This window comes from Phalacrocorax aristotelis, chromosome 2, assembly GCF_949628215.1.
Source record: "Phalacrocorax aristotelis chromosome 2, bGulAri2.1, whole genome shotgun sequence".
In the NCBI taxonomy this organism is placed as follows: domain Eukaryota; kingdom Metazoa; phylum Chordata; class Aves; order Suliformes; family Phalacrocoracidae; genus Phalacrocorax; species Phalacrocorax aristotelis.
Genome location: NC_134277.1, coordinates 40493725 through 40509722, shown reverse-complemented (window position 1 = coordinate 40509722; position 15998 = coordinate 40493725).

Below are 15998 nucleotides of genomic sequence, written 5' to 3'. Positions count from 1 at the left end.
CCTTTTCCTTTCCCGAGCACAGCTTTCAGGTTTGCCGGAGGGGTGTGTCTGTCCTCCGGCAGACCCGGGGATGAGCAAGCGCCTTTAAAATGTGACAGAACAAGAAACACGGATTTGTTTTCTCGCCCGGCGCAGCCTGCGGGGTGTGAGCGGGCGCCGGGTCACCCCGCAGGGAGCCATCTCGTGGCCCGCCACGGCAACGGCAGCGGCAGCGGCGGGGCCCGACGGGCCCGACCGGCGCCGCAGGCCTCTCCACGCCCGCTCCCCGGCTCGCCGCCCCCCCCGCTCCCCTCCTCCCCCAGGAGATGTGATAATCCGGCCTCATTTTGGCTTTTCTGCACCCACATGTATCCGCGTACCCACTCCCTGCTCGCCGTACCCCCCGCCCCGGCCTGCCCCCTTCTCAAATGTGCACCGTGAGTTTGGCAAAAGCCGGAGGCAACAGCAGCGTTGGTGCAAGTTAACGTCAGCTTCTCTAGGTGGAACACTGAGGGGAAGCCAGAGGAGCGCAGCAGAAAAAACAGCTCTTACTTGGGTGGGAAAATGTAATGGTTGTCCTCAGGTAAAGTGCTTGGCTCGTGTTATGGCACTGTCACTACCAGGCCGAGAGGAGAGGCCGGGCATCGCTCTCCCAAGCCCCATCCTTGCACCATCCCCTATTTTGGATTGCCTGTACCAGGTGCCCCCGCCGCAGGGTTGCGCACCTACGGCTGTCCCAGGTGCCCTGCGAGGGGGCACCGTCCGGCTGCGGGCTGCAGCAGTGGGGGGAAGCTCCCCTTTGCCTTTCTGACTCTGTTTTGGGGGGGGGGGGGGAAGGGAAGGATTAGCCTTGGCTTAAAAAAAATCTTTTAGTGGAAAGGAAAAGGTATTTGTTAACTGAAATATGTTTTACACTGAATAATACAAGGGGACGAAAAAAGTAGTGTGTTTTGCATGGAGAGTTAGTAGCAACCACGCTGACAAATATTAACTGTAAGGGGAAATAACACCTCAGGAATGGCTCAGTCAAAAAGCGTTTAATCTGTTGAAAGGGCTTACTTTGGGTTTTTTTTGTTGTTTTTATTACCAGTAACAAGCAGTGGGTGCACAGAGGGTCTGAGAGGAACAGGGCAGGAAGAGAAGTGCCTGGAGCTCCCCTCTTGCTGTTTGTCTCTCCTTGCAGCGGGGGCCAGCGTGCAGAAAGGAAACAGAAACCAACCCACTCCCAAGTGCACCTGAGTCCTTGCAGCCCTGTTTTTCACATGGTGAATGGAAAAGCATGGGAAAATGGGAAAATGATGCCCCATGCCCTTCCACAGCGTTGCAGTCCGGCACCCTGCCAGAGTTGCTTTTCCAGCACCGGGGTGTAAAAGATGACTCCCTACACACTGCACAGCTAACACAGGAGTCCCCCAGGTCCCGTGTCTTCAAACAGGAGAATGACTGAAGCAGCTGATTTCCCACTGTTTTGACGTGTATGTTCATCTTGGCCTCTTCTTCCTCTATATTCCATAGCTCCTTGCTTCCATAATCAGCCAAAATGGACATGATCTTCCACACAGTGGACAAGATTTTAATTATGTCTAGCGGGAAATGAAACAGTCATTGCCTCCTTGCCACACAGCCATGCCACTGGCAGAAGCTGCCTACTTCAGCTTCCCATGCAGGCGGGGAGAAGGTGAAGAAATTAAGTTTCTCTTTTCCCCTCCACCTCCAACTTGCCCTATGCAACAGCCAGTGTGGCTAAGCAACAACCAGAGGATCTTGGTATTCCAACATATTACTTTAGAAACAAAGCAAGCCTTATGTTCCTACTTCTCCCATGCTGCAGATGGTTTAAAGACTATATCATTCCCTGCCCCTCCATCGTGTTTGTGGAGCTGCTTAGTAAACTGAAACAGCCCAGCCTGAAGAAATGCTTTGAAAACAAGAGTGAAAACATTGATATCCATTGCATTGCCTCATGGAGCTGTTGGAATAATCAGAAAGACAGCAGTCCTCGGCCAGCTTTCCCAAGACAAAATGTCTGCTAGTCTCCACCATTGTTGAACCATCAGAGTCACAGTAAATAGGAAAAATGTTCTTATCATTCCTATGTGTGATACAGAGACGTGGCCTTCAAGCCTCTGCTTGATGACTCTCAGGGAGCTCTCCCCATGGAGCCTCAGCCCACCACCTGCAAAAAGCAGCTTTCCTGCCTGAGACAGCTAGTAACCAAAAGACTGTGACACACACTGACATAGTTAAAATGGAGCCCAAAGAAGCACTGGAGCTAGAAATTCCTCTGCCATCCTCAGACAAGGGTTTCTGGGGAAGATTTCTGGCTCTGAGGGATGATGACCACCCAGGCTGGCACAGCAAGCTGGCACAGGGAAGCTATATCGGTGTGGCACTGTGCCCAGCTCATCAGCTCTTCTGAGAGAGTTTCCTCACTGCCCTGGGTCACGTCTTTCTCACAAAGATTTTACAGGGATGTCATAACTATACATCCTCCCATATGCACAGTTAAGAATTAGAGCTTTCCTAACCCTGCATAATTATTAACATGAGAGCAATTAGATAGAAAGATTGAATAGCTTGTTATTAAAAGACCAATGAAGAACATAAAAATCTACCAACTGGCATAAGAAATCCTGATTCCAGAATACCAAAACCCATAACCTATGGAGTGTTTCGTTTATGTCATATGATTTATGCTATGAGATATATTTTTCAAATTCCATCTGTCCTGTGCTATCTGTGAACAGTATAATTCATCATATAGGTCTCCAGGTAAAAGGGAACTGACACCTAGTGTGGCTGGCTTTTGTCTAATCCCACACTTTTATGATCAGACCTTAGAATATTATTTTAAGTTCAGCTAAAACATTAATTGGAGATTCTGATTTATAGCTGGGGTTTTTTTCATCATTGAACTGATAAAGTAAGTTATAATGAGAACTTTCTGGATGATAGATGTCATTCTCCTGAGCAGTGCTATTAGCACTTGTCCAGTTTCAGGAATATATATTAAAGAAAAGAAAGACACGCATATGGCTTGGTGTAATTATGTAGCCCTTCAGAGTAGAACTATTTAAGAGAACACAGCTTCATAAAGCTATGTTTATCTCCTTTTAATTTCTATTACTTTTTCCAAGTCTGTCAGATTTACATATAATTTTACATTTTGTCAAATGAAGTTGATAACACTAATTTCACAGAAATAAAAGCCAACATTCATAAACTACAATAACAAGCCAACACATGCCTGCGTCTGTGAATGGGAAGGGGGATAAGAAAAAAGCCTTGTTTTGGTAGGCAAACAAATTTCAGTTCGCATTTCACAAGGGATTATCATTAGTCTTGAGCAAACTCAGTGTCTGTGAACATCTCACATTGTTCTTATGGTCCACAGGTTTTGCAGAGCTAGCCTGACTTTGCAAAGTTTTCTTTGATGTAATTTAAATATTTTTAATTTTTTTTCCGAGTAAGAATTAGGACTGTACCGTAACTTAGCAGGTAGGAAGAACCACACAGCTACCTAATGTGCCAGATATTTCTTTGGACTGTGGGTAGAAGGTGTTACTTTCAGATCCTCTGTCCGTACTATGTAATCCATTCTTCGCACTATGTTCATGTTTGTTTTCCCATGCTGCTTTCTTCTCTTCTACTTCCCTTGTCATTAGATATTATTGTATGCGATCATCTTCTGAAAAGAACAAGAAGCTAATAATATTTCATGATTAGAAATGGTCTTTGAATGGGCTTGTTCACCCATCTCTAGTTGTTTTGTACACAATATTCTCCTAATAGTGAGAAATACCGTGACAGAATCCCGTTATCAGCAAACCGAGAGCCTGTGGTGGCTGGCTTTATGGATTTGCACAGTACTGTACCTTAAACAGTGGTTTGGTCAAATTGTAGGGTAAGTTGGTGTGATTTATGCTTTCTTTAGCCCAAAAGTATTTTACACTGTCTTGGCTCTCTTTTAGTGTACTTAAACACTTTCAGACTTACTTAATTACCCAGAATAATTTTGGCTGATAATCATTGACTAATGTGTGAGTTATACATTCTTGTCCCTTTACATGAATCCTCTGCCCTTAGTCTATTTCAGTATAAAAAGCTTTGGCAACATTATGGTGTGAGTCACAGGATGCACTGTTGTTACACTAATGAACTCCTAGTGAATAGTGCAAATATTAAAGAATTGTTACTCTGTTGTAGGAGTCAATTACAACTTCTTTCCTTTGCAAACAACAGTGGGTTTTCCAGCTCTTTTCATAACGCATTTCTTTTAAAGTGAAGACATACAAAAAACTACTGGCAGAAAGTAACTTTCCCATTGAAAGTTACTACAGCTCTTCTGTGGGGAGAGAGATTTTAATTTAATAAAAACAGTCCAAAAGAAAAAGAGATATTGTAAATAAACAAAACAAAACCACTACTTCATTGTACGATCCATGGCCCTTAACCACAGATGATCTAAAATTTGGGGGAAACTGGCTTGAACAATGTAAATCAAGCCAGAAGCACAAGCCTGCCAAAATGTATACCAGCCACTGTTTGTAAAAGTGAAAAGAAAATTAGCACATTGAGAAAGGAAAACACATTTTTGGTGTCAACCTTTCTGCAGACTTCTCTGTAGCTGTAACAGTTGCTCTCCCCATTTTCCAGAGAGGTGTGATGGACAACAAGGAATGGGAGGGCGCCTGGAATAAGTGGTGCATCTGTTTGAAGCTGCAGGCAGCAGCTGGGCTGGGTTCAAATGAGTTCGTTGATGGTAATTCTTGAAATGACTTATTCTTGGTGGTGTACTTTGATTAACTCTTTGAAAAAAGTTACATTTAGATTTTATGAAGCAGGAACTGACAGTCATTCTGCAATAGCGTGGAAGTTTATAGTTTACTCAGCAAAAGCTTGCATACTGGTGTATTTTAGAAATGTTGGTCACCTCAGTACTTGAGAATCCATTCTTGCTGGATTCTCTTAGTTCTCTGGAACGGAAATTAATTGCATAGTTTCAGAGTTTGAATTTCACTTATTATTCGTCGTATTCGTAGAACCATGATCTGAGCAAGGTCTCCACTGTGCAGTTAAGAACAGCTATGTACTCACAACAGGCTGTCCCTGACCCAGCAAACTCATTTAGTTTCCTGAGTGCTACCAATGTAAACCACGCGTGAGATGAATTCAAAGGATAGGGTTCTTGTCTTGAGGAACTGACACAATTGATCTGAAGCCCTCTGATGCCAAGGGAAGACCCTTACTGACCTCAGTAGACTGTGGATCAAGCTGTAGTTTCAGACATACCAGAATAAAAAAGGGCAATGAAAACCAGGAATGGCCATTAGTACTGTAACCATAACATAGCATATTAAGTTTTTTAGACGCATGGTATAAAATAATTAAAAACACATTTCTACACATATGTGTTCAGGACCAAATTTCAGTCATGGTCACTGAAGAACTATAACCACTAGAAAAGACACACAGCATAATCGTAGTCTGCAAGGAATCAAAAAGCTGCTTGCAACAGCATGTGTCAGAGAAGACCTTGTTAGTTTTATAAGGAAGAGAAGTGATGCACTCTCGGTAACAGCTCAGTCACAGACAGGTTTTTCCTTGACCAGACTGCATCTGTATCCTCATCTCCACCAGTCTCCTGTATTACTTGGCCTGTACACATTTTTTTGGTCACATTCCCAAAGGCCTGCTCTACGCGTTGTCTTTTCCACTGTCTTTTGGGAATGTAGGAAGCAAATAATATTCTTTCCATGATGTGTCACATACCCGCCTCCCATACCAGCTGTGTTGTCAGCTGGTAGTAAGTGCAGATCATTTAGCGCAATGTAGTTCACCTGCCGCAGGAGAACATGAATCCGGTTGACCCACTTATATCGTGCTATGCTGGAAATGTCAGACAATGTATCTATATATATAATATGTATATACTATAGCAATAGGAACCAGAACAGATCTAGCTGGTTTTGTTGCTATTGTGATAATGTTGCTAGCTTGTGAAAGTTATTATGGGAAAACTCTTTGTGAATAATTTTCATGCTGAATCACAACCACCAGGCTTGGAAAATGATTAGGTGATGTAGACCAGCATTTCTCAGCATTGCAGTGGCCAGTAATAGTCTTGCAACATTTAATTGCCAGCATTCATTTCCGGTTACATAAGGAAGGAATCAAACAAAATGGGGGTAATACAAATAGTAAAGCAACATTCACAGTTGAGTCTAAATGTTATTTCATTTTAAGGGAAAAGTGTGGAGGAAGGAAGTCAGTCCTCGTTTTTTCCAAAAAATATTTGTCAGGCTTTCCGTTGATTTAAAGAAGCTGAAAAACTGTAGGCTCAGAAATATTTGCAGGAAGTCAAGCAAATGTCTGAACGTTTGCATATTTGAGAGGAGCTACTTAGTTGTCAAAATTAATGGGTAGTCTGCATTTTAAAAATAATGAACTATGTGCATATTTACATGTTCTTTTCATGGAGAAACACAGACAGTATCATCTTCCTGTGAATCCCCATTTGCTGCAAGAAGTTTCAAGTGTCATCAGGAATTGATAAAATTTCTCCAATGTTTTGCAGCTTCATTTAAAGCCATCCTACAGGATCTTTAAATGCCAACAAGTTTGTTATTTCTTCTACAGGGAATAAATTTTGTGCTGTTCCTTTCTGAAAAGTCCTTTCTCTCCTGTGCTTCCCATAAGCAGTGGTAGTAAAAGTGCTTTAGATACCCAAAGTCATGTATGCAATTTAAAAGAAACAACCTATCAAAAAAAATTGGCAGTGTAACAGCCAGGTGTTTGTGCCCACTATGTACAAAAAACAGGATCCATAAGCAGATATTTCCCGCTGTTTCACAGGTCCTTGTTCTGTGACGCTCATCACTGGTGCCATACATGTTGTTGGTTAAGCCATTCTTATGATTTTTACTGTAAAATTTCTCCTCCAAATGTCTGTGAAGGACAAATAGTGATTAAATCAGTACCTCTAAGAGGTGGAAACCCTGAGGCCACATCAAAATTGGTCTTGGTGACCGATACCTGACAACTCAGATTAAACTATGCTTTTCTGAGAACCACATTGCAAAGCAACACAAAAGCGAAGGCTCTTCTTTCTTCCTTGTTCTTATGGCTAAAAGTTACAGAGGAAAAATGAATTACAATGTGATGAGCTGGCTACCTTGTGATTCGTTCCCAGTAACCAGAGAAAAACTTTATCTGACCTTGTGGATGTGTGGGAAGAGCTGTGAAAAAGCACGTATCACTTGTGGCAGAGTGCATCCTGACTGTGAAAAGGTTAAAGAAAGTAATGCCCAGGCTCTAACCTGCCCTCAGAGGTTAATCCAGCTGGTGATTTTATGAAAACAGGACCTTTGTTTTGGAATAGAAGGGTTTTGGTGCAAAAATATTAGGGAGGGATGCCAATTGTCATTAAATGATACAGAGGAGTTGGCAGTGAAGAAACTTTCTATTTCCTCCTTCCCACTCCCCACTTCACAGTTTGCCTCCCCCTGCTTGTGCCGACACAGCTAGATGTTGGGCTGTGAGATAAACCAGATCCCTGAAATGATCCAAGTAAAAATAACCCTTCTGACTGTCTTACGACTGAAGTATTACTCTTGCAGAGCTCTTGGAGACCAATTTTAATGCTTATTTTATTTAAAACAAATAAGACAAAAATGATTAATTGTCTTATCAGAAAAACACTACTATCAGGCATTACAAAGCAGTGCATCATGCCTTCTTCAATTCATAGATTTTTTACAGCCAGAAGGGACTAAACATTATGAAGATGACTTCAAGTTCATGGAGAATAAATTAATCGAATTTCGAGTGAGAAGCAAAAATTGACACCCTAAACTTACAACTATATTGGCAGGATACCTAAAAATGCAAGACTGCTTATTTTAAAAAGAGAAAGAAAGTGAGAGCTAACCTTAATAATGAGAAAATATGCAAGACCGAGTGTAAGTTTTTGGAAGATAGATTTATCCCACTTAGATATTACTGTTGCTTGCTAAAGCTGTCTCTACCTAGTTTAAGTAGATTGTTGAAAAAACCTGATAAATAATAGAAATGAAAAAGCGTGCATTTCATCCAAGTGAAGAAGGAAACAAGAGAATAAGCAAATTACCTAATAATCAATGTCTGTCTAAATGCTTTGCAGGGATAACTGTAAAAGCCAGTGCTCAGTGTCATGCAAAAGAGAGGAGATGGGAGGTCATGGGACAGCTCCTTCAGTAAAATGGCAGTGGCATTTTAGTCGCTCAATTATTTGTATAACGTGCTGTATTGTAATTCTGCTACTTTCACAAAATGCATATTATTCTATTTGTGCTAAAAGGCTTTCTTAAAGAGTTGTTTGTGAAAGACAAGGTGATCAGATATTAGCAGAAATAATCATTATGAGTTTGCCCTTTTCAGTGGCTTATCATTTAGTCTCAGAGGGGGCTTTGGCCCTTAACCTGAATGTTGCAACTTTCTGCTTTCAGTCTAGCATAGTTTCCTGGATTAGACAGCACAGTTAGAAAACCCTTATTCAAGGAAATTTTATTTTGATTCCTGCAGCTGAGGAAGCTTCAGCATCATTTTTCTCATCTGCTTCTCCATTTCACTCACTTACTTGGACAACTTTCTCTCCTCTGCTCGACTTGAAGCAACCTTTCACCGACGCAGTTCCAACCGTCTCTTTCTTTCAGCTTCATCGCTATCAGATGGCATGGTGTAGTACTAGCCTGTTTACATTTTCAAGCCTCTCCTCCCACACGGTAGGTAGCTGGGACTTCTTTGGCTATGGAAAACTAATGGTGGAAGAAGCTCCACAATTTTCCAGAAAGATTTTAGAAGAAGAGTGAAAGATGCTCTCTAACTTTCAAGGTAGAAAATAAGCCCATATTTACTGAACCCTTCTAGAGTGCAGGAAATTTTATAAGCCTACCAGAGATTAGAGCAGAAGAGGAGTGGAGAAGAGCTTATCTACAATGCAATGTAGTAACTAAGATGCTTCACTGTTTAAGACTATGACTGTTTATCCTTTTCTGGAACAGAAATATAACTTTTGAAAATGTTAGTGCCATTTGAAAATCATTCACTGCTGAGCTCTTATAACAACTTTTGCTTTAGAGTGTCATTTTAGTCTTTGCATATTCATTAGGGTCTTGTTCTCAGCCATAACTTCTGAGACCTAATGTAACATGAACAAAATAATATTTAAATTTTAAAAAAATTGAACCGAGGTTAGAGCACTTGTATCTCCTGCAAACTCTTTGCCTCAGTACCAGGCAGTAAATTTCTCCTTCTGACGTGAATACACACATGGTTTTACTGAGCTCTATGTGGCGTATACTTTGGCAGTATTTCTTTCCCACTTCCATACTTATCAAAAATCTTTACAGAATGCTAATGCAATCTGAAAATTTAGGAAGGAAGCATCAAATAAAGGGAAAATTTCCACGGGCTTAATTTTCCTTTCAGTTTAGTGTTGGACTTTATTTTTTTAAAAGGTTTAATTTTAACACCTGTTATTTTAATCTGGGTTCCATGGCATTTGTGGCCATTATTACAGTCTGTAGAAAGACAAGAGGACAGGGAAAGACTGGATGAAAAAGAAGATTTACAACACCTTTTCCCTTGTTAGTTACATCCATGTAATTATAGCAAAGCGCTGAGTGGATACCACTTTGCCATGCACCTGAAGCATTTTTTGCTTGACAGTGCACTGATAGTTTAGTAACACAGCTCCTGCTGTGACTGACGGTTGGTTTTGGACTAAAGCACATAAAATTGAATAGGAGATGGTGGCTATTGGCTAGTTCAGCCAAAGTCTATTTGGCAGAGTATATTAACCTTCATGAAGCTCTGCATTATTGCACAGCTCCATGCTATGCTGCTATCTGCAGCACAGGTTTACCCTTAGCTTGGCTACTAAGACTAGCCAAAGGTAGTGCTGTAGAAAAGCAAAGAATCACTGAAAAAGTTTTCTTTAGCTGCAACGAAGATTACAAGTGTGCCAAATACATCAATATGGCAGATGACCTGACAACCAGTAGTTAAAACAGTTCAGTCTTCTTAGGAAAGTCGTTCCTGGGGTAAAAGCTTGAAGCTCAGCTCACTCAAAAGAAAATTATTCTGGAGCATTGTTACATCTTTAACCCCTGGGGAAGGCAAAATGAGTAAATTAATACTGTTACTTCAACACTTTTATTTGTTTTATTTAGTATTTTCCAAGAGCCAGTTCAATGCCATCCGAATCTGTAAATTACCAAAATGGAAAGCATTTAAGGCTGTTGACTGGAAAAGGAGCAAACACCATATTTCTATTGAAGAAGGCAATTCTGAAGGTGATCCAAGAAACTGCATTAATGTAAGCTTCAGCCCAGAATCACAGATGAGGCTAGTCATCAATCACCAGGGAGAGATGAGAGAATAAAACCAGAAAGTGAGAAGAGATTGGATGGAAACATGATATAAGTCCTGCCATCTGACCTCTGCCAGCAGAGCCCAGTGTTGATGGGAGCTCCTGCATGAGCTTCCCAAACCAAGTTTGTGCTCTTCCCAAGGGTGCCGGGTCTGCAAGATTAGGGCTGCCAGCTAATCTGCTCAGACCCCGGAGAGAGAGGAGATTGTCACACCACCTATATAGGCATGCTTTACTCCAGGCATCTAGGCCAGTTGTAATTCAAGGTAATTAGAAGTAGGAGCCCAGGATTCAATTGCATTGTCCAGGATTAAGCATCAAGTGCTTGGAATAATTCAGGGTAGCCAAGATATCAGCCCAAAGCTGACAGGTATAACACAGGGACTCCAGGACAGCTATGGCCTTCTGCTACAGCAGCTGCAAGCCAGGCAGCTGATATGAGGGTATCTCAAATGGCACTAGATTCCTATGTTCAGGCAACTGACCCAAGAGCCTAATTTCTCTATATAGCCACAGGAAAATGTAGGCACCTGCATGAGCTAGTTCAGGGCGCTGAAGTTAGGCAACAGAATTACAACCCTCAGAAAGCATTTACAGAGGCAGGCAGCCTTGCCTGTTCACCCTTTCAAATGCACATCCTCTCAGTGTTGGCCACCCATCACCCCTGCCATCAAGACTAAGATGGAATTGAGTCTACTTTTGGGGACTGGTGAGGTCCTTTTTCCTCTGCTATCACCTCTTTTTCCCCAGGAGGGAACTTTATTGAAGTGAGGCAATGACAAAACTTTGCCTGATGCTGAGCTTGCAGGTTCAGACTGTCTTAATCCAGGCTGGTGTGCCACCTCTTCTGCTTGGCCTCCCTTCTGATGCCTAAACAATTCACACAGGGTGGAGGAGAGATTTGTGCAGAGGGGTAGGGAAAATCCCACCCTTGAAAAAGTGCTAGGGTGGTGGAAAGGGGACATCCCTTGTACACGGCCTCTGGCAGGTTCAAATGTCTGATTTGAATGAAGCAAAATCAGGGCTTGCAGCAGGGTCTCTGTCTTCCATGTGAGTGTCCTAATAACCTCTAGGTTACTGGCTTCTCCAGAGTCACCTTAGAACACTTGTTTCATCCTGATACAAAGAGGGAAATTTCTGAATTTTTGGCAGGATAGTAAAACCACCCAGCTACAATCTCAAGGCATGCACCCTCTCTCCATGGGAGGTGAGCAATCATGCTCAACACTGTTCCCTCAGGTACTGGCCCTGCTCCATAGGCTGATAAGGAGGGATAATAGGTCTATGGCCCCACCTCCTTCCTTTGCCTTTTTGACATCCTGCTCCCCAAATCTGAGTGACAACAAAGGCTAGTGCCCTAGTTCTCGGGCTGCCTAGGACACCCACAAGGCAGCCTGTCAGGTCCTGCACAGATGCCAGGGCTCGGCTGGGAGCAGATCTTCCACAACACAAACAGCTTTGGAGACTCAAAAGCACTCACTCTCGTTTCCAGCTACTGGCAGCATCACTCTGGGTTACCTGAATTACTCCAGGGTCCAGAGTTTCCTTCCTACCCTGCCGTTCCTCTCCTGCATGACATGTCCCCTACAGGTACTGGCCAAACCTCACCTGTTGGAGGGGTAGGAAGGAGGAGGAAATTAAACAGACGTTAAGAAGGCTCATGCAAAGCGGAAAGATAATGACTGCTCCAGCCAGTGCTGGCAATCGCTGTGCAAACTTCCCTGCACAGCACTGCCAATGTAGCTTGCTCCTGACTGTGACACACCTGCTTGCTGAGAGCTGTGCTTCTCCGTGCCAGGGCTGCCCACTGCACCGACTGCTTGCGACTGCGCTGCTCTGTGCTCCGAAACAATACGTGTGGCGAAGGGGAATCAGACACCATTCACTCCACTTCTACATGCAGAGAACCAGATTTCAACCTACAGCTCTCAGCCTCGGTGTAGTAACCCACTCTTTCACATCCTTACCACATGTATACGTGCTATATACCAAACCAGGAAGTCCCACTTTTCTGTCTTTAGAATCATCTACATGATTTGCAGAACATCAGTGAGCTCATTTTAGGAGAATTCATTGCCAGAAAATGATTTTCAGTGCATGCTTTATTAATCAACACATGCCAAATCATATCTGCAAGAACAAAAAAATAAAAATACTAAAAGAAACCCAAACAAAAATAATAGAACAATTATTGCTTGAAGATTCTGGTTGCCTATAAATTATAACTCTATTCAGCTGCATGACAATTTATGTTTTCATTTATGGAACCATTCTTGTTATTAACTTTCAATCTTGTTTACTGGAATACACCAAGCAGGCAAATCATTTTAAACCATGTCTTGAAAACCTAGGGTTATGGCACATGGGACACATTTATTACCACTGTTTTAGAGCACATGATAAGTTTAAAATGGGGCCCTATTTCAAAAGGCAGGGGTTGGTTAGGACAAGGCAGCTTACCATGACCGCAGTTCCTAATGTAAAAGTGTCAATGTGCTTGGTATATTCATAATGTGTTTATTCTCATTACAGTTTTCAATTTGTCAGTGTTTTACTGGCATGCAACCACAGAGCATAGACTGCTATTGCTGGTTAACCTTGTTATTGCAGACAAGTTACAAGTCCTGACAAGAGTTTGATAACTGTGCCTACTTATTTTAAGCCATACATGAGGAAAGGGTAGGAGGTTCAAAGTAAGTTATGCTTTCCTGTGTGAGTCCCCATATGATCACTCAAAGTTACTGTAAATATAAAAGCAGAAGTCCCTGACTGCTATTTTGTCACTATGACTCCAGACAAGAAGGTAATTGAAAAACAGAACCAAACATGAGGCTGAAGTTACAAAAGCGTAAAGCCCTGGATCCTCAATCCTCTAAAGCTAATGTGTGGTTTTAGTCACCTGTTCAGGTGTTTGCAGGATGGAGGACTCACTTGCAAATAATCTTTCCTGGAATCTATATAGTAGAAGATACAGTGACCAAACAGGTGAAGGGTGGAAATTACTCCTTCTTATGGAAAAAATATGCTTTTCTCCTCCTCCTCCTCCTCCTCCTCTTCCTCCTCCTCTTCCTCTTGACATGTTTACTGCCTCTTCATCTGCCTCAGCCCCTTGTTGTATCCTGTTGTAGACTGTGATTATAAACTTGCTGGGCCAGAATAATCTTTTTCCTATTAATTTAACAAAAACAAAACAGTTTGCAAAGAAACCATCATCCAGCCCTGATCCTCGACTGAGGCCACATATCACTGCTAGAATGTAAACATTATGTTACTATTTGACCAAATGCTCCACAGCAGTTAAAAAAAAATATATATAGATGTGGAGAAAAAAAGATATTAGAGATGGAGAAAAAAATATATTAAAAATTTAGGCAGTTCCTGAATGTGGTTTCACAGATCATGGCTCTTACATCTCCCCAAAAAGAGACACCTAAGTAAAAATTTTTATATTCAGAGAAGTTGGCCACATGCTGTTCTTTAAAAGTGAGGATCATAGATGTGCAGCCCTGCAATTAAGAGATACATCTCCTACTTACATTTTGTTCTCAAAATTAGAAAGCCACCAAAGCCTGCCAAAAAAATTTTGAAGGAATAAAAAACATGAGAAAAGGTAAAAAAAAATAAAGTCATCCATCTTTAACAAGCATCTGCCAGTGGCCATTTGCACATCAATTCTGATTGTTGTCCTGCTGTGGAGAGAGGTGGTGCTGCCCCATGTATATCTTTGGTTTGAGCAGAACTTCCTTATCATTAAGGTCAATTAGTGTTCATTAGTGTCCTACAACACGAGCAGCCGACATATGGGAGGCAGAGCAGAGAGAGGCAGGATTCTGTTCCCAAACAGCATCTGACGCTGCTTGGAAATCCTGCTTCTTCAGTCTAGGAGCACGCTGCCTCTGAAAAGGCAGTATCTTACACATTGCTTTATCTCAATGGAGGTCTCCGTTACCAGAAAGTTTAAAAAAAAAGAAAAAGGCAGTTAAACTCAGAGAGCTGTGGAGCTGCTGTAAAATTAAGAAAATCCTATTCTCATTCATCTTTTAATGTTCCCTCAAATTAGATGGAGAGGAAAGATAGTTACTGGCTTCACCCTCACCCTTCTCCACCCTATCATTTAACCACAGAAAAGACTGATTTATAACAACAGTAACTTCTGTACTATCAGACATCTACAAGTTTTTCAGTCTGCAATTTTACCTCACATGAATAGATACAGCAGACTTAACACGCTTCAAAAAGTTAGAACCATTTTAATGAACTACTTCTAATGTGACTACACTTCTGAGAACACACAGTTCTTTCAAATGTGTTTCCAAGTGAAATAACGCTTCTGAGATTTATTATAACACATATATTTTTGTCCTGAAAATACAGTAGAATTATGCTTTAATTATTCTTAAGTATTTGAAAGCTGGTTATTTTCTTCTTTGAAATCACTTTTGACCCAAGCTTGGTTTAAAAACGAATTAAAAAATGAAATGCAAAACTGTCCATTTCGGCATTTGTTGCTTGCAGTCCTATGGATGTTCTGCATCAGGATACTCCACCTCAGAGTAGAAATTTCATATATCATTTCACAAAACTTCAAGACAGAACACCTATTCTTCTGATAAAATGTTTGTTTAGAAAAACCTCCTCTTTTAAGTACCAAGTGCCAATTTTGCCACCTTGGTAAATATTTATAGATGAGTCACAAGCCTCTGAACAAAAGCTTTGGATCGGAAGCCCGAGTGAAGCACTGATAGTAATATGCATATTCATATTTCACTTGCTGACCTTGTATCTTCTACTTTATGGGAAAATAAAATGCTTTTCATTATTACATCAAATTTCTGTCCTATATTTCAAGCCACGTCTAAACTCTTCTTCTTGAGGCTCACACTGATGTGTAAACAGAACGTTTCTTTATGAATCATACAGAGATGTCAGCACCATGGGTCTGGAGTAAAGTTCACACACTTAATAAACCTAAACCTTAAGGGACTTTTTGTTGGGTCAGTGAGAGCAAAATGGCACATTTAAATTGATTCTGTTTGTATCCAGTGCACAAAAGAGACCTATTTTTATACTCTGATACACCTCAGTATCAGGAGGTGAAACATTAAGAGTAATAAGGAATAAAGGGGATCACGGACATTCCACCAAAACAAATATACTTCTTTGTACACGAGATGCCATGCTAGGGTTAATCCCATTTTTAGCTCTGTAGCTGACAGTCCATAGGGACTGTGGTGTCTCCACACAGCTGTGTTACATGGGCAGCCTGTGTAACTGTCATTGGGCCCGTAGATTTACATGGCAACACACTGTTTCAGGAAAACATCAGTGTTTTAATTAAGGTTGATTGCTTTTGTTTGTTTTTTTTTAAATGAAGTGACAAGGACAACTTAAGAACTGGCATGAGTAGCATGAGGCCCATAACCACTTGATTCCTGTCCACCTATTTCACTTGTCATTCCCTACTTTGAAAATGCAGGACGAATTTTCTTCCCATTTCATCTCAGGATCAAAACAGGATTCAGACCAGCCACATCCTCTGAAAGCAGAAAAAAAAAAGTAACATAGTCTCAGTTGCAATCCTCATACTGCACTTGAGGAGGCCAAGATC